Here is a 23,080-nt window from a genome sequence, read left to right on the forward strand (position 1 = left end):
CGAATCTTTCCCAATCAGAACATTCCTCAATTGCGGCAGTTCATACGTCGTTTATCTTATTGAATGCCCATGCCAACTACAATACATTGGCAGGACCACCCAATGCCTGCGAACCCGGGTCAATAACCACCGTTTCAATGTTAACACCGGCTTCTTGAAACACAGTGTATCCCGCCACTTTGCCCATATACATAAATGCCAATTTAATGTAATCAGTATTACTCCTATAGAACACATCCATCCAGATGTTCCAAATAGGTTCAATAAACTAAAACAACGGGAAAACTTTTGGATCTTTAAAATGGACACACTATATCCAAGAGGCCTGAACGACATTTCGGAGTCAGCTTTGGACTAACCCTACCAACATCAACCATCCCTCATGCATGCTAGATTCTTTAGCTAATCTATTTGATGCAAACACACTACCAGTGAAACACACGATGTTCCCGTTTTTGATAATCAAACAACTGAAGCAACATATCGTTACAACACCCACCAACTTATTTACATATACCAGTCGCCTTTGACGACAACATCCAGAAACTCAAAACTAACGGACTCAGTTAGATAACCCCTCAGCAACAGACTATCATCTAACGTATCAATATTGAATAAACATTTGGCCGAACACTTAATGTCCCGCAGTTCTTCCCAGGGAAAGAGACCCCCCCCACGCTATGATCCAGACGCACCCGTACTTAGTGATAAACCTTCTAAATACATACTTTTTTTTAATAAAGTCCCCGTCTAAATATACATATTATTATATTTTTTTCCCTTACCTACATGTCCCCAGCAACTGGTTTGATTTTCTTATTTCCTTCCTATTACATCCACACGAACCCCCGCGATTTGCGTGTCAACGTGCGGGCCACCATGCGTTCCACCACATGCGCTCCACCTCCTAACTTTGGTCCCTCCCGGCCGCCGTAGTTTATACGATCTCCTTGACAACGTCTCATTAAAAAGAGCTGAAACCGACACACTATCAAAATATTAAAATCACAAAAAAACAAAAAAACACACAACACCGCTACCCTAAGGTTACAACACCGGTTGGGAACTATACCCTTGTTATCCACATCCCTATTTTTCAATAAAAGGGTGCGCTCCCATTACTGCCGTAAATCCAGATGTGACACGTATTACTTTTTAGCATATCCCCCGTTGTACATTTTAACTGTGTATTTATTCACGTACCATTTGTTTTTAATGCTTAACCTCATTACACACTGTTTTCTCTGTTATTTACCTATTTTTATCTTGAACTTTGACCCACAAGGTTTTGGCGGTTTTTGTCAACTTCTGCTCCATCTGAATTGGGCCAATCACTACTCAGTGTTGTGTATTTATACTGTCTTGTTTTAAAACAATTTTTATGCCTGATGAAGACGCCAGTTCGGCGTCGAAACGCGTTGCTACTGCAATAAATATTCATCAATATTACAAGAGACTACTCGTTTCTCCACTGACTTGGACCACACAGCAGCGCCGATATAGATCCTCTTTTCTCCCCACCAACCTACTACACATCAGCGGTTACCCTCGGAAACCGGTTTGGATCTGGCAGCAGCACTCGTGGTTATTATCCGCTTTTACCCTACGGCAATCTGGTGAGCATGGTCTTTTATTCCTCCATCAGCCTACCCTACTGAATTGCACTATGTGGCGCCGTGGTCTTTTTTCTATACCCCGTGATTGAAAAATAAAACAGTTCTGGCTTTTGGAATGAGGCAACTCAAAAACTATATTTTTTCCATATAAAGTGATTTTTTTGTGGAATGTAGTAATCATAACAACCCGAAGTATAAAGTGAACATGTTACTTATAACGCATGGTGAACTGCGTAAAACTGCTTTTTTCCAAAATGTAATGGCGAAATAATGGTGCCAGTAAAAAAAAAATACAACTCATCCCACAAAAACACAAGCCCTAGTAGAGATATGTTAAAGAGGTTTTCCCAACAGGGACATTTATAACATATCCACAGGATATGCCATAAATGTCAGATAGATGCGGCTCATTGAGCTATGCTGTTTTCTTCTTACATGGTTGGAAATCAGAAGTGTCAGCGGGAACACAGAAAGGTAGAATGGGGTTTAGGGGGCCCCGTTCTAGAGATAGGTGCGGGTCCCAGAGGAGGGACCCACCTCTATGTGACAATTATGGTATATCCTGTGGATATGTCATAAATGTCCCTGATGGGAAAACCCCTTTTGAAGAAAAAAATTAAATATATGATAACACTTGGAATGAAAAAACTAAAAACATACAGAAGGCCTTACAGGGTTTTCTAAACTGAAAAACTATCCAAGACCTCTAATTTAATCTGTTGGATCCAAATCATTGATCTCATGACCTCATCTAAGAATTTAATGGATGTTTTGCAAGTTTTCTATGAAATACTTTATGTATGCTATAAATTAACTCATTGCCCACATGTGACTTGTATGCTCGTCCTTATTGGCAGGCAGTTGCACTTCCTGGTTTCACTATAACCTTATGATTTGCCATCAATGTATGATTGGTGGGTGTCTAATCCACGGGACCCTCACCAATCAGCAGAACAAAGCGAGCGATGAGATCTTCAACAATCACACATTGATAACCTATTCTTGTGAGTAGGCCATAAATGTATATTTCTGGAAGACCCCTTTAAATGGAGTATAAAATACAATGCAATATTTTTAGATTGCATAGCATATGAGGAGTCCCCCTCCCCGTGCGGTCCTGGCTTATCATTGCCGGTGTTAGGTGGAGGTACCCTTTTTACATAGAACAGAAATATGTGAAATGAGTTTTAAATGGCAAAATGTAAAACTAATAATGTGGTGCTCAGACTGGTTTATTTCCTTTCCCTGTTCAATATGAGTAAGTGTTTGAATATCCATTACCAGAGGGGGTTTTATGTTCTCTTTATGAGCTTGTATTTTATTCTTCAAAAGTAATCTTCCTTTGTTATACACAAGAGTGACTGATCCACATTATAATACAGTGATGAATTAGATGCCTTTCTAAACAATTTATAGTTAATCTCGATTATCAGTTAGGGCAACCTACTGTGATAAGTGCAGCCATGTTGTACTTTTTCAGAAGTGAGTGATATTCATTACATCATTTGCTATAGTAACCTTTTATGTATTAATGGCTGAAAAGTAATAAAGCAAAGGCAACCTTTTTTTCCCCAGCACACATAGAGAGGAGCTATAAAGCATCTTACAATTTTCCTCAATTACATCTCTCAAAGACAAAAAGAGCTTTATGCTACACAGGTGTAAAAATATAGAGCCGCTGAGGTTTATCATATAATCCATTATATTATGTCAATGAAGCAAGTCTGCAGGATTATTACTTTTTCCATGTACGTATGCTGTGTCTTAGCTTTACAGTATATACAGTGCATTTGGAAAGTCTTCAGACCATTTCACTTTTTTAACATTTTGTTATGTTGAGGCCTTGTGCTAAAATAAAATAAAAATAAAAAGAATTTTAGTTATCTTTGCAAATGTATTACAAATTAAAAACAAAACTTTGCATGGACATAAGTATTCAGACCTTTTGCTATGACACTTGACATTTAGCTCTGGGGCCTCTCATTTCTGTAGATCATCTTTGAAATGTTTCTACACCTTGATTGTAGTCCACCTGTGGTAAATGAATTTGTTTTGACATAATTTGGAAAGACAAACCACTGTCTATATAAGATCTCACAGCTGACAATGCATATCAGAGCAAAAACCAAGCCATGAGAAAGAAAGAACTGACTGTAGAACTCAGAGACAGGATTGTGTGGCGGCAGAGATCTGGAGAAGGGTACAAAAAAAGATTTTTCTGCACTGAAAGTTCCCAAGAGCACAGTGGCCTCCGTATGGAACAACCAGGACTCTTCATAGAGCTGGCCCCTCCACCAAACTGAGTAATCGGGGGAAAAGGGCCTTGGTAAGAGAGGTGACCATAAACGCAATAGTCACTCTGGCTGAGCTCCAAAGATTCTGTGTTCAGATGGGCTATATGGCAGAGTGGTCATAAAGGAGTCTCTCTGTTAGGGATCTGCCAGGTACTTCATCTAGGTATACTCCTGGGATTAATCAATCCACACCTGAGGCCAGACCTGTTCGACTGACACCATCTCCCACCAACCAGGGTGGCAGGCTCAGGAGTGGGAGAGCCTATCGCGGCCTGGTCTGTCGGAGTTAGCTCCGCCCCCTGTCCTTTATTACCTGCCCTGTTCTCTCCCTCAGTGCTTGTAATTCTTTTGGATTCCTGGCCCCACTGCTGCTTGCTCCAGCCTGCTTCTGCCGTGCTTCTGCCTTGCTGCAGTTCTGCTTGACCTGCTTGCTTTGCCCCTGGCTTGCTTCTGTCTCCGTGCCCGCTCGGGTGTACTCACTTCGTCCTGGTCCTGACTGTTCGTTCGCCGCTCCGTTTCCTCGTGGCGTTCCGTGGCTACTGCCCCTTCCCTTGCGTGTTCCCTGTTTGTTTTCCTGTGCACTTAGACAGCGTAGGGACCGCCGCCCAGTTGTACCTCGTCGCCTAGGGCGGGTCGTTGCAAGTAGGCAGGGACAGGGCGGTGGGTAGATTAGGGCTCACTTTCCCTTCACCTCCTTCCTGCCATTACATAATTACAAGCCCTTACCTAGTCTACCATTTCTCCTACGCTGACGCTATCATGGACCCCCTTGAGACCCTGACCCAGCAGATGCAGGGCCTCTCCCTACAGGTCCAGGCCCTGGCCCAAAGGGTCAATCAGGGTGACGCTGATTTAGTAGTACCCCTCACCTCACCTCTAGAACCCGACCTCAAGTTACCTGACCGGTTCTCAGGGGACCGTAGGACGTTTCTCTCCTTCCGGGAGAGTTGCAGACTGTATTTCCGCCTAAAGCCCCACTCCTCAGGTTCCGAGAACCAGCGGGTGGGTATCATCATATCCCGACTCCAGGAAGGGCCCCAAGAGTGGGCCTTCTCCTTGGCTCCTGACGCCCCTGAACTTTCCTCTGTTGATCGTTTTTTCTCTGCCCTCGGACTCATTTACGACGAGACTGACAGGACTGCTTTAGCCGAGAATCAGCTGGTGACCTTACGTCAGGGTAGGAGACCGGTTGAGGAATACTGTTCTGATTTTAGGAAGTGGTGCGTAGCTTCTCAGTGGAACGATCCGGCCCTAAGGTGCCAGTTTAGGTTAGGATTATCTGACGCCCTGAAGGATCTGCTGGTTAGCTACCCCTCGTCTGACTCCCTTGACCAGGTTATGGCCCTAGCAGTACGACTTGACCGACGTCTCAGGGAACGTCAGCTAGAACGCTTCAGTGTGCTCCCCTCTGACGTTTCTGCGATCCCCCCCGAGGTCCCGTCTCCTCGCCCCTCCACGGAGGACTCGTAGGTACCTATGCAACTTGGGGCCTCCATGTCCCCTCGACAACGTAGGGAGTTTCGCAGAATGAATGGTCTCTGCTTCTACTGTGGGGACGACAAGCATCTACTGAACACCTGTCCCAGGCGCAAGAATAAGAAGCCGGAAAACTTCCGCGCCTAAGTGATCATCGGGGAGGTCACTTGGGCGCACAGGTATTTCCCGTTAATGTGAAACGCAATAAAATTTTGCTTCCCTTTCAGGTCTCGTTTGCTGGCCGGTCTGCCACGGGCAGTGCCTTCGTGGATTCTGGCTCATCTGCTAATATCATGTCTGTGGAATTTGCTATGTCTCTAAAGATGCCTTGTATTGATTTACCTTATCCTATCCCTGTAGTAGGAATCGACTCAACTCCCCTTGCTAATGGTTATTTTACTCAGCATACTCCTGTTTTTGAACTCCTGGTTGGCTCCATGCATTTGGAGCAGTGCTCTGTACTGGTGATGCAGGGATTATCGTCTGATCTGGTTTTAGGCCTTCCCTGGTTGCAGTTGCATAATCCCACGTTTGATTGGAATACTGGGGATCTCACCAAATGGGGTAATGAATGTCTTATGTCATGTCTTTCTGTTAACTCTATTTCTCCCCGGGAGGAGGTAAACACGCTTCCTGAGTTTGTTCAGGACTTCGCCGATGTGTTTTCTAAGGAGGCCTCCGAGGTGTTGCCCCCCCATAGAGATTACGATTGCGCTATCGATTTGGTGCCTGGTGCCAAGCTTCCTAAGGGTAGGATATTTAATCTTTCATGTCCTGAACGTGAAGCTATGAGGGTGTATATCCAAGAATGCCTGGCCAAGGGTTTCATTCGCCCCTCGACTTCTCCTGTAGGTGCTGGCTTCTTCTTCGTGGGGAAGAAGGATGGTGGTCTTAGGCCGTGCATTGATTATCGTAACCTGAATAAGGTCACCGTAAGGAACCAGTACCCACTTCCTTTGATTCCGGATCTTTTTAATCAGGTTCAGGGAGCCCAATGGTTTTCTAAGTTCGATCTACGGGGGGCATATAACCTTATCCGCATCAAAGAGGGGGATGAGTGGAAAACTGCGTTCAACACACCCGAGGGTCATTTCGAATACCTGGTCATGCCCTTTGGGTTGTGTAATGCCCCTGCTGTCTTCCAGAATTTTATTAATGAAATCCTGAGAGAGTACCTGGGTAATTTTCTTGTTGTGTACCTTGATGACATACTGGTGTTTTCCAAGGACTGGTCCTCCCACGTGGAGCATGTCAGGAAGGTGCTCCAGGTCCTTCGGGAGAATAATCTGTTTGCTAAGACTGAAAAATGTGTCTTTGGGGTACAGGAGATACCATTTTTAGGGCAAATCCTCACTCCTCATGAATTCCGCATGGACCCTGCCAAGGTTCAGGCTGTGGCGGAATGGGTCCAACCTGCCTCCCTTAAGGCGTTACAGTGTTTTTTAGGGTTCGCCAACTATTACAGGAGATTTATTGCCAACTTCTCGGTCGTCGCTAAGCCTCTTACGGACCTTACCCGCAAGGGTGCTGATGTCCTCCATTGGCCCCCTGAGGCCGTCCAGGCCTTTGAGACTCTCAAGAAGTGCTTTATCTCGGCCCCCGTGCTGATTCAGCCCAACCAAGAGGAGCCATTTATTGTGGAGGTTGACGCTTCCGAGGTGGGAGTGGGGGCCGTCTTGTCCCAGGGTACCAGCTCCCTCACCCATCTCCGCCCCTGTGCTTACTTCTCTAGGAAGTTTTCGCCCACGGAGAGTAACTATGATATTGGCAACCGCGAACTTCTAGCCATTAAATGGGCTTTTGAGGAGTGGCGGCACTTCCTGGAGGGGGCCAGACACCAGGTAACGGTCCTTACGGATCACAAGAATCTGGTTTTCCTAGAATCGGCCCGGAGGCTTAATCCTAGACAAGCTCGGTGGGCACTATTCTTTACCAGATTTAATTTCTTGGTTACCTATAGGGCTGGGTCCAAGAATATTAAGGCTGATGCTCTGTCACGTAGTTTCATGGCCAATCCTCCTTCCGAGAAGGATCCTGCTTGTATTTTACCCCCTGGTATAATCGTCTCTGCCACGGATTCTGATTTAGCTTCTGATATCGCGGCTGATCAGGGTGCAGCTCCCGGGAACGTCCCTGGGGACAAACTGTTTGTTCCCCTGCAATACCGGCTGAGGGTACTCAGGGAAAACCATGACTCCGCTCTATCTGGTCATCCTGGCATCTTGGGCACCAAACACCTCATTACCAGAAACTATTGGTGGCCTGGGTTGCCTAAAGACGTTAGGGCTTACGTCGCCGCTTGTGAGGTTTGCGCTAGGTCCAAAACCCCTAGGTCCCGACCTGCGGGCCTACTACGTTCCTTGCCCATTCCCCAGAGACCTTGGACCCATATCTCCATGGATTTTATCACCGATTTGCCTCCATCTCAGGGCAAGTCGGTGGTGTGGGTGGTAGTCGACCGCTTCAGCAAGATGTGCCACTTTGTGCCCCTTAAGAAGCTACCTAACGCCAAGACGTTAGCTTCTTTGTTTGTGAAACACATCCTGCGTCTCCATGGGGCCCCAGTCAATATCGTTTCTGACAGAGGGGTACAATTTGTTTCCTTATTTTGGAGAGCTTTTTGTAAAAAGTTGGAGATTGATCTGTCCTTCTCCTCCGCCTTCCATCCCGAAACTAATGGCCAAACGGAAAGGACCAACCAATCCCTGGAACAATATTTAAGGTGTTTCATCTCTGACTGTCAATTCGATTGGGTCTCATTCCTTCCCCTTGCTGAATTTTCCCTGAATAACCGGGTCAGTAACTCGTCAGGGGTCTCCCCGTTTTTCTGTAATTTCGGGTTTAACCCAAGGTTCTCCTCCGTCTCCCCTGGTTGTTCCAATAATCCTGAGGTAGAGGATGTTCATCGGGAACTGTGCACTGTCTGGGCCCAGGTTCAGAAGAACCTAGAGGCGTCCCAGAGCGCACAAAAGATTCAGGCGGATAGTAGACGTTCTGCTAACCCCCGGTTTGTCGTCGGGGATTTGGTCTGGTTGTCGTCCAGGAACTTGCGCCTTAAGGTCCCGTCCAGGAAGTTTGCTCCCCGATTTATTGGACCTTATAAGATCATTGAAGTCCTCAACCCTGTATCCTTCCGTCTGGAGCTCCCCCCATTCTTTCGCATACATGACGTCTTCCATGCCTCCCTCCTTAAACGCTGCTCCCCGTCCTGGTCCCCCTCGAGGATACCTCCTGTTCCCGTTCTCACCCCTGAGGGGGTGGAATTCGAGGTGGCCAAGATTATGGACAGTAGGATGGTCCAGGGCTCCCTCCAGTACCTGGTCCATTGGAGAGGATACGGGCCGGAGGAGAGGACTTGGGTACCTGCCCGTGATGTTCACGCTGGGGTATTGATCAGGAGGTTCCACCTTCTCTTCCCCACTAAACCGGGTCCCCTTAGTAAGGGTCCGGTGGCCCCTCATAAAAGGGGGAGTACTGTTAGGGATCTGCCAGGTACTTCATCTAGGTATACTCCTGGGATTAATCAATCCACACCTGAGGCCAGACCTGTTCGACTGACACCATCTCCCACCAACCAGGGTGGCAGGCTCAGGAGTGGGAGAGCCTATCGCGGCCTGGTCTGTCGGAGTTAGCTCCGCCCCCTGTCCTTTATTACCTGCCCTGTTCTCTCCCTCAGTGCTTGTAATTCTTTTGGATTCCTGGCCCCACTGCTGCTTGCTCCAGCCTGCTTCTGCCGTGCTTCTGCCTTGCTGCAGTTCTGCTTGACCTGCTTGCTTTGCCCCTGGCTTGCTTCTGTCTCCGTGCCCGCTCGGGTGTACTCACTTCGTCCTGGTCCTGACTGTTCGCCGCTCCGTTTCCTCGTGGCGTTCCGTGGCTACTGCCCCTTCCCTTGCGTGTTCCCTGTTTGTTTTCCTGTGCACTTAGACAGCGTAGGGACCGCCGCCCAGTTGTACCTCGTCGCCTAGGGCGGGTCGTTGCAAGTAGGCAGGGACAGGGCGGTGGGTAGATTAGGGCTCACTTTCCCTTCACCTCCTTCCTGCCATTACACTCTCCTTAGTAAAAATAAACACATGAAAGCCTACCTCGAGTTTGCAAAAAAGCACCTAAAGGACTCCCAGACTGTCAGAAACAAGATTCTGTGGTCTGATGAAACCAAGTTTCATCTTTTTGGCCTCAAATCTAAGCGGGCTTCAAATCAAACCAGGCACTGCTCATCACCTGCCCAATACCATCCCTACAGTGAAGCATGGCGGTGGAATCATGCTGTGGGGGTATTTTTCAGCGACTTAGACAGGGTGACTGGTCAGGGTTGAGGGAAAGATGAATGGAGCAAAGAACAGAAATATTCTTAATGAAAACCTGATCCAAAGTGCTCTGGACCTCAGACTGGACCGAAGGTTCACCTTCCAACAAGACAATGACCCTAAGCACACAGCCAAGACAATACAGGAGCGGTTTAGGGACCTCTGTGTGAAGGTCTTTGAGTGGCCCAGCCAGAGCCCTGACTTGAACCCAATCAAACATCTCTGTAGAGACCTGAACATGGCTGTCCACCGATGGTCCCCATCCAACCTGACAGAGTTTAAGAGGATCTGCAGAGAAGAATGGCAGAGAATCCCAAAATCCAGGTGTGTAAACCTTGTGGCATAATACCCAAGAAGACTGGAGGTTGTTTTAGTGCTGCCAAAATGTGCTTCAACTAGGTATTGAGTAAACGGTCTGAATACTTATGTCAAGGCAATATTTTCGTTTTTCCTTTTCAATAAATTATCAATGATTACTAACATTCTGTTCTCACTTTGTCATTATGGGGGATTGAGTGTAGAATGATGGGGAAAAAACGTGATTTTTTATTTTTATTTTATCACAAGGCCTCAACATAACAAAATGTGAAAAAAGTGAAAGGGTCTAAAGACTTTCCGAATGCACTGTATTTATTGTACGGCAGTGACAAAATTATCGTAACTTTTGAGTGATATTTTTTTTTTTGCTTTGGTCAAGAATTTTAGTGCCCTCATTTGTAATAATGCTCCCCCAGAATGCCCCCATTAGTAAGGATGTAGCCATCTTTAAATTGATTCTGATAACTTGCTGCAGTGTGATATCACACAACAAAAGCCATTGAAAAGTCATTGAAAAAGTCAAGATAAGGAATCTAGCCATTGTTTAATTAATGCGTTAAAAGTCAAGATAAAGACGGCTACATCTGTAATAGTGCCTGAATTTTAACATCGCTCCCCTAGAGTGCCCATATTAGTACTTGTGCTCCCCATATTGTCAAACTTAGTAATAGTGCTCTCCCATAATGCCCCCAATAGTAATAATGCACCCGAGACCCCCTTTAGTAATAGTTTCCAATGCCCCCAATAGTAATAATGCTCACCAGTATGCCCCCAAATTATAATTATGTTTCCATAAAGTGCCCCTAATAGTAATAGGACCAACCATAGTAATTATTCTCCCCCAGAGTGTCTATGAAGATAATAGTGCCCCATTCGTTTTTTCCTCCCCAAGAGAATAATTGGAAACCTTATTAGCAACTGTGCTGCCAAAGAGTTCCCCCATTAGTAATAGTGCTCCCCATAGTGCCTCTAATAGTAATAATGCTTTCCCAGAGAACCCTTATAGTAATAGTGCCTCCAATAGTAATAATATAAAATACTTCTATTAATAATTGTTGGGCCCGCGGTCGCTGACCGCCAGCACATCATAGTTATTAGTAGCCACGACCGCAGGACATACTCTCCATGCTGGAGCCTCCCTCCCTAGAGACGCCGGCACATGCGGCTGCAGTTTCTCCACTGAATCCTGTAGGGTGCCATTGGCACTTTGCACAGGTGCAAAGTTCCCTAATTAATCCCTAATACATTCTGTACTTTAAAAAGGGCTCTGCCCTTCCCCTCTTTGCCTGAGCGTTGTTGTGTCTGCCCATGTTAGTCTTTGCAAATTGTCCCCTAGTTGTATCCTGTATCCAGTGTTCCCGTTTCCTGTATCCCGTATTCAGTAATTGTGTTTGATCCAGTGCGTTATCTAGTGTCGGAGTCGAGAGTGTCATCTGTGCCAAGTACCATCTGTGCCAAATATCATCTGTGCCAAATATCATCTGTGCCAAGTGTCTGCTACACCACGTGTCTACTACGCCTACTGTCTGCCACGGGAGTGTTTGCCAAATCATCTATCCAGGTACTCTTGTCCTAGAGACTGTTATTGTTTGGCCAGCTGCTACTCTGCTAAGCCGGATTAGTCTAGTGGGTCCACATACCCCACAGCTGTGACAATAATAGTGCTCCCCAGAGTGCCCCCATTAGTTATAGTGCTTTCACATGGGGCCCTCAATAGTAATTATACTCCTCCGGAGTGCCCCTATTAGTAATAGTGCCCCCAATAGTAGTTAGCCTCCCCAGAATGCCCCCATTAATAATATTTCTCCTCCAGAATCCCCCAAAATGAGGATCCATAGCAACCGGTTTGCCAGACAGTATTTAATCAGTACTGTAGAATAAACTTTATTCTGCATTACTGATTGAACTTTTTTCCACACCCATTGGCAATCGACGGGTTGCCAACTCTTGCTGTAAAGTTATCCAGGAGTGTTGCTAGGATCTTGAAAGATCAGAGGTACAAACCCAATAGCACATGCTTTGCTGCCCCCCCCCCAAAAAAGGAATTGAAGACAGTATAATAAATATAAAGCAACTTTTCGACAACACTGCTGCTCTGCACAGTTATATTCAGTGACTCACAGGTGATGTCTTCTCTGATTGGAGTCATTCACTTTCCAATTTCTCTCCTTTCCGGCCCAAACCACCATGATGACTTCTCCCGGTCATGACTTGTTTGTGCAAAATTTGCTGCTCAAATATCTTTGGCTTTTACAGTGCATTCTCCCCCTCTACACAAATTTCCCATCCTGCTGCCCCCTTTAACAATGCCTTCCTGCTGCAAAAATAGTGCTACACAGATAGTGCCCCAAAAAATAACAGGGGAGCACTGAGTAGAGCACTATAACCTGTGGTACTGTTTGCCACTAAGTGACCCCTTAGGGCCCTAAACAGTAATAGTGGCCCCCACACACACAGTAATAGTGCCTCCCTTAGTGACTCACATAGTAATAGTGCCCTTTTAATTAACCCACGGTAATAGTATCCCTCTTTGTGCCCACACAGTAGTAGTGCCGCCTTATTGCCCCCACACTGTAATAATGCCTCCACACTGTAATAGTGCCTCTTTATAGCCCCCACCAAGTAATAGTGCCCCCTGTGTCCCCCACACAGTTATGATGTATCTTTATTGCCCCCACACAATATAATTGCCCTCCGACAGTATTGGATCTCCCTTTGTGCCCCCACACAGTAATGGTGTCACCTTTTGTGTCCCCTACAAAGTAATGGTGTTCACTTAGTGTCCTCCTCCACAGTATTGATGCCCCATTAGTGCTCCCACACAGTAATGATGTCCCCTTAGTGCCCCACATAGAGTAGTGTTTTCCTCTCAGTACCCCGCAGTACTGTTGCCTCCTTAGTCACCCCTCACTGTATTGGTTCCCTCTTAGTGGCCCACAATATTAAGGCGCACTTAGTGCCCCTTAACCTTTTCGGGACAAAGCGATTTTTGATTTTTTTCGTTTTAATTTTTCACTCGCCGCCTTCCAAGAGCCATAACTTTTTTATTTTTCCGTCAATAGAGTGCTGTGAGGGCTTATTTTTTGTGAGAGGTGTTGTAGTTTCTGTTGGCACTATTTAAAGTACCATATGATCTACTAGGAAACTGAAAAATAGTCTTTGTGGGGTGAAATTGGAAAAAACGGAGATTCCTCCATAGTTTTTAACCCCTTCCCGACATTTGACGTATCCATATGCCAAAGTCGGGTAGGGGAAGTATGGAACGGCTCACGGAATAACGAGCGGCATCGCTCTCGAGCGCGATCCCGCTCGTTTAACTCATTAAATGCCGCGGTCAATAGCGGCCGCAGCATTTAAACCGCTGGAAAGAGGGGGCGACCCCCTCTAACAACTCATCGCGCCCCCCACAACGCAATCACGGGGGGGCAATGGTTCCTATGGTTGCCTGGGGTCCTAATGAAGGCCCCCAGGTCTGCCATCTTTGTGCACTTATTAAGCCCTGGACTTAATAGATGCATGTCAGAATCACGAAAATACTGCAATACATTAGTATTGCAGTATATCGTGCAAGCGATCTAGCGATCAGTGAATGAAGTCCCCTAGGGGGACTAGCAAAAAAAGTAAAAATTAGTAAAATAAAAGTATTTTTTTTAAGGTAAAAAAAAAATTTCAATTTAAAATTAAAAGTTCAAAAAACCCCCCTTTTCCCATTTTCCCCATAGAACATAGTAAAAAAAATAAACAAACATAATTGGTATCGCCGTATTCCGTAAAAGTCTGAACTATTACAATATATCATTAGTTAATCCGCACAGGGAATGTCGTAAAAAAAAAAAAAATGTCAACGCCAGAATCTCTATTTTTTGGTCACCTCATCTCCCACAAAAAATTAAATAAGAAGTGATCAAAACGTTGCATGTACCCCAAAATGGTATCATTAAAAACTACAGCTTATCCCGCAAAAAATAAGCCCTCATACCACTTAATCGACGAAACAATAAAAAAGTTATGGCTTTCGGAATTTGGCGACACAAAATAAATTACATTTTTTACACTTAGGTTTTTACTTGTAAAAGTAGTAAAATATAGAAAAAACTATATATATTTGGTATCGCCATAATCATATTGACCCACAGAATAAAGTTAACATGTTGTTTTAATTGCACAGTGAATTCCGTAAAAACGACGCACAAAAAACAATGGAGGAATCGCTGTTTTTTTCATTTTCTACCCCACAAATAATTTTTTTCCCGTTTCCTAGTACATTATATGGCACAATAAATGGTGCTACGAAAAACGCGTCCCGCAAAAATCAAGCCCTCATAGGACTATATCGACTGAAAAATAAAAAAGTTATGGCTTTTGGAATGTGGGGAGGAAAAAACGAAAATGAAAATCTGAAAAAGGGCTGCAGCGGGAAGGGGTTAAGTTTTGTTTTTACAACTTTTAACATGTGGTAAAAACAACTTAACTTTATTCTGCATCTCAATTAGATTACAGCGATATCAAATTTATATAGGTTTTTTATGTTTTACTACTTTTACAAAGAAAAAACTATTATACTGTTATACTTAAACATAAATTGTACTATTATACAGTTGACTACACTATTGTTTCTGCTAAAAAAAGTGGAAACTTTACAGAAAGGAAACAAACGATAGCCATTTCCAACAGAAGCATTACCATTAAATTTAATAATAATGCAAACGGAAGCTATGGTTTCCGTTTGCCTTACCATTCATGGGTTCCTCCGATGGAAAGGTCTAACGGAACCCATGAACGGAAGACACCCTAACTTTTTTTTTACAGTTTTTATTAGTCCCCCTAGGGGATTTGAACCAGCAATCTTCAGATCGCTGGTTCAACAATACTAATGTATGGGAATGCATTGTAATTTTTACAGGCTTCTGCCCTAATTAGGGCTGCCATAAAAACCATCGGCACCAGGCTGCCATAACAAACATCGGCACTCCGTGATCATGTCATGGGGGGCGAAGGGCTGTCGGAGGGGGCCGATGGGCTGTCAGACAGGGCCACCCCCTGGCATGTAAGTGGTTCAATGGCCAGGAAAAGAGCGATCTCTGTTCCTGGCTGTTAGTGCAGGGTGTCCGCTGTAATGCACAGCTAACACCCGCTGTGTATAAAGCAGGCTCAGAGTTTGAGCCTGCGCCATACTTCACCCCCCTCAACAGGACATGCAGTTACGCACAGGTGCGTTAAGAGATTAAATAACAAAATTTATACTTACCTTGCCCCATTGCCACAATGAACAGAACAGTCTACAGACCTATTCTAGCCTGTATATTCAGAGGCTTGGTACAGATAGGCACGATGATGTCATTTCATTGTGCCTGCTTACCTCAGTGTTTTTTTCCAGCATCTTGTTGCCTACCACCAATTTTGGCCTGCATCCTACAAGACACTGGAACTGGACCCTAGTGCAAGCTAGCACAATAAAATTATGCCATTAGGCCTTTTGCTGAGCCACCAACAGCAGCGTAAAAGGTGGAGCAGGGAGCTCACCATAGTTTTCAACTGTGTCTGGATAATGAAGATGCAGATACATTTGACAGTGGTGCCCATCTTGGGACCAGGGCACCAGGCCAAAAATCCAGGACGGATGCTTGGTGCTAGTGACGTCACTGGAGCTACCTACTGGACTATGAGATGCTAGTATGAATATGAGACCAAAATTAAGGAAGTTGCTCTATATGTCACTTAATTTTGCATTGGTACTGCATTAACCAAGTTAAGTCAGTGATTTTAGACTGATGAACAAATGAATGATAAAGGAACTTCATAGTCCATCTTTGCCTGGAAGTCTTTGTTTCAGTAAGGTTTGAATTTAATAAATTTATTTTGGTCAATTTTACTGCTTTGTTCTGTTGTATTAATCTACCAAAAAACTATAATCAACAGGTGCCATAATCTAGCAATTGTCACCTTTTTGGCAATAAATAGTTTTTAGTTTGTGATTGTGCCAGCTTGCCTATTTTTTTTAACTGGTTTATATATGCAATGAATTGGAAGCAGCCAGCTTAGAGTTCTAAAAACTACAATATGGACTGATTCTACTAAAAAAAATTCTAAGGCTCTGTTTACATCAGTGTTTTCCATTCCATTGGGGTTTTCTATGGCAAGAATACCATCGTTTGCAACACTATTCTTACAGAGACCTTAAAGGAAACCTTGAAAGTCAATGGAATCCGACAGGATTTGTGGTGACCTACTGCATTTGAAAAAGGAACGTCCACTTATGGCTCTGTTAAAAACGGAGGCCAATCGTTTGTATTATTTATAGTTAATTCCACTTTTAATGATGAAATAGAAGATGGTTATTTTTGCAAGATTTAGTGTGCCCACTGATTGCGACAAATTGTTCCTTGTAGATCAAACTGTGCCCAGCTGTATATAGCTCAAAAACATATAGTGGCAGGATCCAAGTAAATAGAAACTGGTTCTGCCATAAATCACAATCACATTTACCCTTTGAACCTTGTTTCCTGTTGTTTAGATTTTACTGATCTATCAACATATTTAAAGTAATTTTGATCTAAACTCTCTCAGAAAAAATGTATGTTACCTGCAAATCAATGAGCTGAAACATGCATAATGTCCTCATCTTTAAGTTGTTTTGCTATGAGGTATTAAATTGAAAAATATTTTATGTGGCATTTTATACTACGATTGCACATTACATTCTTTCCTATTTCTATAATGTGAATTTTCAGTGTTGTTGCTTATTGAATACACAAATTCTATATTTTTCATAATTATGCTAATATATTAATAGAATTAAATTAGAATGCTTCAGTATCATATTGTTCTGCTATCTTCCTAGGATTTACGGTACATTAGATTTACATTTTTTTTATGAGTAAGCAATTTATGCCTCTTGTAGTGTTTTCCCCACTGTGGCAGATATTACAAAACAGATTCAATCCTCTTTCAGAGCATTTAATTAAGTGCCTTTAATAATTATGTTTGGAAACCAGGTCTCTTTGGGATTTCACAGTTTGATTACTTTACATGATAGCGGTTGAGGCCCATCAGCTTGGAACCCATTATCAAAATAAAGCTTTGGACTTTTTGTTAGAAAAATACATAAAAAGGCAAACATGATAAAGTATAATTAAAACTAAGCCCAACAAATCAAATAAACCAAATACAGTATAAACATATACTTTAATTTCCCATCCTGCGTGTTGTTTTGTTTTATTCAAGTAGTTCTTTACATTTTCTTAGAACTATTAGATTTTATTTTCATAATAACTCTTAGAACATGAAGAAGTTTATACTTTCATCTGATGAACTAAAGAAGTCTTATCACTTTGTATAACTGCAAAGATTATGATTAATACTTTAAACCATAATTTACTATAGGATTTAGTGGTATAATTGGAAAACTATGACCATCCCGGTTAAGAACATAGTCTGAAAAATAAATTATTATTGTTAGGACTCATGCACATGGACATAATAGAGTTCTGTACAACCACAGCCTTGTACGGGGTCATAATACGGCACCTATAGCAGTGCAATCTTATCATGCTCCATAGGGTGACATAATTTAGCATGTTCCATAGGATGCCATATAACAGAGCTATTCTATTCTAGAAGCATTGCTTCTAGAGGAGAATATCTCCGTAATACGGTGCCATATAGAGCGAGAAACCATATGGTGGCTTACAAACTTATTAATATTTTCATTTATATTTAGTAGTACTGTTTCCATATTTTACTTATTTGGCTGTTTAGACCTTAATATATTATTAGACTTAAATAAACTTGCACTACTTTAAGTATTTTATACATTTATATGCTTCAGGAAATTGTACTTAGCATTGATCTGCTGAGCTTTGCAATCAATTTCCAAGTGTAAAAAGTCTGTTTTGCTCTGTCTAAAATGTATAATGTGAAGAGCCTAAGCCAAAGAACTTGCATAGAAAGTAACCAACTGTATTTTAAAATCAATGGAAACGGGGATAACTGTGGTACTATTAGCTACGCATAGTGCCATCTCATGTTAATTGTAGTCCCATTGGCCTGGTGATGCTTTGTACTCTCGTGACACTTTATCAATCTAATGACTCAAGCATATTGGAGCTAGTGAACAAAGGTAATTTTTCAACTGGAAACATTCTTCACATTAGATAAGTCAAACAGTTTATCACAGTTGGCGATTCATTATGTCTCATGTAATGGATAACAATGAACAAATACAGCATACATTAAAGTGGTTGTATGGTTTGGCAAACTCCACCTCAGAGGCAGGTCCCCAATGATCAGCTGTTTATGACAGGTGAGCTACAATGTGAATTTGTTGTTGCTCCAGTGCTGCTGCAGGGAAAATAAAGGATTACAAGATATTGAATGAAATTACTGGAATACTTTTAATTATACACCTTTAAGTTGTTAAATAATAGAGACATAGAATTTGACGGCAGAAAAGAAAGTCCATCTGGTGTGTATATGGTTATAAATACACATATTTTTTTAAGAGGGAGAGAGTTTATAGCATTTTTATAAATATATATAGTTTTTTTCTTAATGGGGTTATTCAGAACTTTATCAAATCAGCAGCAGGGCAAGGGATGGTGTAAAATAATAAACTGGCTTTTAATGCAATATCTACATAGGTGTATAAAGGCCCATTTCCAGCAACCATCACTCCAGTGTTCTAATGGTACATTGTGTTTGCTAACTGTGTTAGAAGGCTAATGGATGATTAGAAAACACTTGAAAACCCTTGTGCAATTATGTTAGCACCGCTGTAAACAGTTTTGCTGTTTAGAGGAGCTATAAAACTGACCTTCCTTTGAGCTAGTTGAGAATCTGGAGCATTACATTTGTGTGTTCGATTAAACTCTCAAAATGGCTAGAAAAAGAGAGCTTTTATGTGAAACTCGACAGTCTATTCTTGTTCTTAGAAATGAAGGCTATTCCATGCGAGAAATTGCCAAGAAACTGAAGATTTCCTACAACGGTGTGTACTACTCCCTTCAGAGGACAGCACAAACAGGCTCTAACCAGAGTAGAAAGAGAAGTGGGAGGCCCCTCTGCACAACTGAGCAACAAGACAAGTACAGTAGAGTCTCTAGTTTGAGAAATAGACGCCTCACAGGTCCTCAACTGGCAGCTTCATTAAATAGTACCCGCAAAACGCCAGTGTCAATGTCTACAGTGAAGAGGCGACTCCGGGATGCTGGCCTTCAGGGCAGAGTGGCAAAGAAAAAGCCATATCTGAGACTGACTAATAAAAGGAAAAGATTAATATGGGCAAAAGCACACAGACATTGGACAGAGGCAGATTGGAAAAAAGTGTCATGGACAGACGAATCGAAGCTTGAGGTGTTTGGATCACACAGAAGAACATTTGTGAGACGCAGAACAACTGAAAAGATGCTGGAAGAGTGCCTGACGCCATCTGTCAAGCATGTTGGAGGTAATGTGATGGTCTGGGGTTGCTTTGGTGCTGGTAAAGTGGGAGATTTGTACAAGGTAAAAGGGGTTTTGAATAAGGAAGGCTATCACTCCATTTTGCAACGCCATGCCATACCCTGTGGACAGTGCTTGATTGGAGCCAATTTCATCCTACAACAGGACAATGACCCAAAGCACACCTCCAAATTATGCAAGAACTATTTAGGGAAGAAGCAGGCAGCTGGTATTCTATCTGTAATGGAATGGCCAGCGCAGTCACCAGATCTCAACCCCATAGAACTGTTGTGGGAGCAGCTTGACTGTATGGTACGCAAGAAGTGCCCATCAAGCCAATCCAACTTGTGGGAGGGGCTTCTGGAAGGATGGGGTGAAATTTCTCCCGATTACTTCAGCAAATTAATAGCTAGAATGCCAAAGGTCTGCAATGCTGTAATTGCTGCAAATGGAGCATTCTTTGATGAAAGCAAAGTTTGAAGGAGAAAATTATTATTTGAAATAAAAATCATTATTTCTAACCTTGTCAATGTCTTGATTATATTTTCTAGTCATTTTGCAACTCATTTGATAAATATAAGTGTGAGTTTTCATGGAAAACACAAAATTGTCTGGGTGACCCCAAACTTTTGAACGGTAGCGTACACAACACCAGAACCAAGCTCATTACATATATACAACACCAGAACCAAGCTCATTACATATATACAGCACCAGAACAAAGCTCAGTGCATATATACAGCATCAGAACCAAGATCAGTACATATATACAGTGCCAGAACAAACCTCGGTACATATATACAGTGACAGAACCAAGCTCAGTACATATATACAGTGCCAGAACCAAGCTCCGTACATAAATACAATACCAGCACAAATACAGCTCAATTTAGTGTAACCACTGCAGCATAGGTTTGCACTAAATTGTATACAGCTCCCAGCATGGCCCAAACAATGATAAGGATGTGCTGGGAGTTGCTGTTTCACAAAAAAAAACAACATACCACCCATCATCTCACTGCATATCATGCAGCGACTACAGTACTGATTAGAGGCAGAATAAGCATTTACATTAATTGACTCACCAGTGACGATCTCAGATTCTAGTTGTTCTTTTTCTCTTTTTTTCTCCATCCCGTCCAGACCATTATGATGACATCTCCTGGCCACAGCCCATTTCTGCAGTTTGCAACTCAGATGTCTTCAGCTTCTCACTGTTCAAACATTTCTGCACTTATAAACAAAGATACAGTTATCATGGTGCCAGACACTGTGCACCTAAACATAATAGCACCATACACTGCACCTCTAATTATAATAGCACCATACACTGTGTCCCTCCCACACATACAAAGGGCCCCCTGTAGATAGTGCCCCCATAGAGCCCCCTGTAGATAGTGCCCTACATAGATCCCCCTGTAGATAGTGACCCCCATAGAGCCCCTGTAGATAGTGCCCCACAAGCAGCCCCCCCTGGAGATAGTGTCCCACATATAGCCACCCCTGTAGATAGTGCCCACATATAGCCTCCTTTGAAAATAGTGACCCACATGTAGACCCCTGTAGATAGTGCTCCACATATAGCCCACCCCTGTATATAGTACCTAACATACAGCTCCCCCTATAGTGCTCCATATATAGCCTAACCCTGTATATAGCCCCCTGTGGATATAGCTCACCCCTGTAGATAGTGCCCTGCATATATCTCCCCCTATAAATAGTGCTGCACTATATAGCCCACCCCTGTATATAGTGCCTCACATATAGCTCCCCTATAGTGCTCCACATATAGCCCACCCCTGTATATACTGCCTCACTAATAGCTCCCCCATAGTGCTCCACATATAGCCCCCCCTGTAGATAGAGCTGACCTCTGTATATAGCCCCCCCCAGTAGATAGAGCTGACCTCTGTATATAGCCCCCTTTGTAGATTTAGCCGACCTCTGTAGACAGAGCCCCCCCCCCTTGTATATTGCCCCCACTGTAGATGGAGCCCCCTGTAGATAATTTCACTCACATTTTTATTAGGATAAAAAAAAAAAACTTTACATACTCACCTTAATCCCGTTCACGCGCCGTCCGGTGGTAATGCAGACCTGCTCTCTTCTAAGCAGGTCTGCTGGGGTTAAACAACGCAAGTGACGTGATGACATCCTCGCACCGCTTGCGTCTATGATAGGCGCTGATTGGCAGGGCACTATGACTTGCCCTGCCAATCAGCGCCTTCCAACGACGCAAGCGGCGCAAAGAAGTAATCGCGCCGCTTGTGTGGTTGAAAGGCACTGAACGTACCCGGCCATTCATCGCCTACAGTGCAGGAGGGGGTGGCCAATAGTTTCAGTGCCGCTGCCGCCCCCTCAGAGAGGCAGCAGGCCGCCGCCATGGCGCCCCCCCACCTTCCCACTTAGTTGTGCCCCCCAAGTATAAAAAGTATATTTATATGTGGTTATAGAGTAATAAATCTATGTAAAGAGATACATCTCTAATATCCACACACACACACACACTACACACACACACACACACACACACACACACACACACACACTCACACACACACACACACACTCACACACACATACACTCTATACATTGTTAATGTGCTAAATGACTATTCTAGCTGAAAATGTCTGGTTTTTAATGCAATATCTACATAGGTGTATAGAAGCCCATTTCCAGCAACCATCACTCCACTGTTCTAATGGTACATTGTGTTTGCTAACTGTGTTAGAAGGCTAATGGATGATTAGAAAACACTTGAAAACCCTTGTGCAATTTTGTTAGCACGATGTAAACAGTTTTGCTGTTTAGAGGAGCTATAAAACTGACCTTCCTTTGAGCTAGTTGAGAATCTGGAGCATTACATTTGTGGGTTCGATTAAACTCTCAAAATGGCTAGAAAAAGAGAGCTTTCATGCGAAACTCGACAGTCTGTTCTTGTTCTTAGAAATGAAGGCTATTCCATGTGAGAAATTGCCAAGAAACTGAAGATTTCCTACAACGGTGTGTACTACTCCCTTCAGAGGACAGCACAAACAGGCTCTAACCAGAGTAGAAAGAGAAGTGGGAGGCCCCTCTGCACAACTGAGCAACAAGACAAGTACAGTAGAGTCTCTAGTTTGAGAAATAGACGCCTCACAGGTCCTCAACTGGCAGCTTCATTAAATAGTACCCGCAAAACGCCAGTGTCAACGTCTACAGTGAAGAGGCGACTCCAGGATGCTGGCCTTCAGGTCAGAGTGGAAAAGAAAAAGCCATATCTGAGACTGGCTAATAAAAGGAATAGATTAATATGGGCAAAAGCACACAGACATTGGACAGAGGAAGATTGGAAAAAAGTGTTATGGACAGACGAATCGAAGTTTGAGGTGTTTGGATCACACAGAAGAACATTTGTGCCTGACGCCATCTGTCAAGCATGGTGGAGGTAATGTGATGGTCTGGGGTTGCTTTGGTGCTGGTAAAGTGGGAGATTTGTACAAGGTAAAAGGGATTTTGAATAAGGAAGGCTATCACTCCATTTTGCAACGCCATGCCATACCCTGTGGACAGCACTTGTTTGGAGCCAATTTCATCCTACAACAGGACAATGACCCAAAGCACACCTCCAAATTATGCAGGAACTATTTAGGG

The sequence above is a fragment of the Rhinoderma darwinii genome, chromosome 1, assembly GCF_050947455.1.
Source record: "Rhinoderma darwinii isolate aRhiDar2 chromosome 1, aRhiDar2.hap1, whole genome shotgun sequence".
In the NCBI taxonomy this organism is placed as follows: Eukaryota; Metazoa; Chordata; class Amphibia; order Anura; family Rhinodermatidae; genus Rhinoderma; species Rhinoderma darwinii.